We start from the raw sequence: 2,785 nt of genomic DNA, 5'->3' as shown, positions 1-2,785 counted from the left end.
TGCGATTGATTGAATCCTATCCCATGCAAATATGAATTCATATAAATACGTTTAGCCTAGAAATTTTTGTGTGTTCAAAAACTGAAGAAGGGCATGTAGCAATTCGTAATTAGGCAATTTATGTGGATTCAAAAACTGAAGCAGGTGCCCATTCATATTTACGCGTTTAGCCTGGTAATTCAATATATGCTAGAACAGAGCTAATTGCATGAAATAATTACAAAATCATATTAATTCTAATTCTTGCAGTGTGTGCCAATTACTAAGCCAATCTAATCTAACAACTGTGTGAAGGTTACATGTACAGAAATTTGCATACCTGGGATTGAGAAGGATATGGGTGGATATCTCCTCATTCACATACCTTTCGCTCTGGTGATGTCAATCTACCTTGAGAAAATTGATGTGATGTATGTGTTAGACTCCGTCTTGTCAGTCCGCTGCAGTCAAATTCACCAAGGTTCATTTCTCGTCACTGGCAGTAGGAAGGTTCAGAAAGTTTTTATTTTTATTATCAATAGTGTGAAATTGTTTCTTCTTCAAAACAATGTTTTGAAGAAGAAATCATCAAATATGTTTTTGTAATTAATAGGTAAATGTTCCAAAGCTCTACAGTCTTCAATGGCAGCAGCTTCAATAGCTCCAATCCCTGCAAAAACAACCAATTGTCATCAGTTCAAAGTGTAATAAAAACAAAATGACAAAGTGCCAGACATCAGAAAAGTGGGTCATGGAATACATTTAAAATCAAATGTGATTTTATGAGATATTTTGCATCCCATATCAAGCATGGGAGACATTTCATTTTCACCAATTCTCAAAGCAGAGGTCAAAGTGCAGATTACAAGGGAAAAAATCGGTTTTCAGTACTGTGGAGCATAATTGGAGGTGGGCGCTACACATCAAGTTGGGCGCGCTACGCATCCAGGGCACGCTACGCATCAGGCCGCAACTTTCAGTGTAATTTTGCACGGGCGCTACGCACTAGTGGCGCGCTACGCATCAGGTTGGGCAGGGGCGCTACCCACACAGCGACAGAGCTCAGAAATTGGAGCCAAAAACCATTGTATGATGCCCTAGTGAAGATGAAAAAAGAGTTGATGCTTCTGGGATTTATCTCCATATTGCTTACTGTTTTTCAAGGGGCAATCAATCGCCTTTGCATACCAGAAAGCATTGCATATCGCATGTTACCGTGCAGAAGGCATGAACTCACTGAAGGCCCTGCTTCAGAGGCTGCAATCCATTCTAGAGTGTTAACATCTTTTGTTGGATCCAATAATGGACATCTACTGTCATCGGGGGGTTTCGAAGCAAGTCACTGTAAGGAGGGAAAGAAACCTTTCTTGTCCATAGAAGCAATGCATGATTTGCATATCTTCATATTTGCTCTGGTTGTCGTCTATGTGCTATTTTCTGTTATGACCACACTTCTGGGAATTGCAAAGATCCGCACATGGAGGTCCTGGGAGAGGCATTCGACCAAATAGATTCAATCCAAAAAAAAAGCTATGAAGAAACATTTCATCAGTGTTGCACATCATGATTTTGTCAAGAACCATGTTATGGGGATATGGGGAAAGTCAGCTTTACTAAGTTGGATGGCTTCATTTTTTAAGCAATTTTATGGCTCAGTAACAAAGACAGATTACAATACTCTATGATTGGGCTTCATTCATAAACATTGCAGCTCAAACCCAAATTTTGATTTTCACAAGTACATGTTGAGAACACTTGAAGCTGACTTCAAGAAGGTTGTTAATCTAAGTGGATATCTTTGGTCTTTGGTGGTGATCTACTTGCTCCCCAATATTCATGGTTGGCATGCCATTTTTTGGATTGCTTTCATCCCTTTGATTCTTTTACTAGCCGTGGGTACAAAACTGGAGCACATCATTACTCAACTAGCCCAAGAAGTTGCAGAGAAGCACACTGTTGTAGAAGAACGCTTTTGAAATTGCATTTTTCTTCTGGATACTGACAACTTACAGTTTCCACTCGTGCATTATGGGGAAAGTTGGCTATATAATTCCAAGGCTTGTAATTGGGATAATTATTCAAGTTCTTTGCATCTATAGTACCTTTCCACTCTATGCCCTTGTTACTCAGATGGGTACCTCATATAAAATGACATTATTTGGAGAGATAGTTCGTCAGGGACTGTCAGAATGGCAGCAGAGGGCCAAGAGAAGAGTAAGTACCAGACCTGATGATGACAACGATAGAGGGAATCTACGGCTATTGAAGATCAATGACACATCGCAAATTCAATCAGAATCAATCCACGATTACGAAATAATAGAATGTTCAGAGTCCAAGATAGATATGCCAAAATCATGAAAAGGCTAGAAGCAGTAATCTTGTAATTGAATCAGCTGTAAAATGACAGTTAATTTATCGATTGTCAACCAGTTACAAATTTATCTACAGGTCTTGGAGACTTCAATCACGAAGGAGGGATATAATACAGACCCTTCCATGCAAGCATCAATACCATTCAGATTGCATCAAAATCTGGCTTCAAATAAATAAGATATGCCCAATTTGTAGTGTGGAGGTCTCGAATTGAACAAATCATTGACATGGACAGCTACATAGTTAATCTAGTACTTTAAGGATATAAGCTTGGCTATACTTGTGGAGTAACCTGTAATTTTATTGGTAACAGCGTACATTTTTATTAGGATATTAGGACAGGCTCTTCTGCATTGATTATCAATTATATGTTCATGTAATTCGGAGAGTGAATGGCAGTTTGAAACAACGTTTCATAACGTTCCACCTC

At 38.9% G+C, this 2,785-nt stretch overlaps 1 pseudogene; it reads left to right on the top strand.

Moving 5' to 3' along the window:
* The first annotated feature begins 761 nt into the window (after window positions 1-761).
* LOC149194120 (MLO-like protein 13 pseudogene) lies at window positions 762-2,340 on the top strand (annotated as a pseudogene).
* The last annotated feature ends 445 nt before the right edge of the window (window positions 2,341-2,785 follow it).

Source organism: Pinus tabuliformis, chromosome 2_2 (assembly GCF_031772625.1).
Source record: "Pinus tabuliformis cultivar Carrire ecotype Pingquan chromosome 2_2, CPIR1, whole genome shotgun sequence".
Taxonomy (NCBI): Eukaryota; Viridiplantae; Streptophyta; class Pinopsida; order Pinales; family Pinaceae; genus Pinus; species Pinus tabuliformis.
The sequence above is the reverse complement of the archived record's forward strand: the minus strand, read 5'-3'. Positions and strand labels throughout refer to the sequence as shown.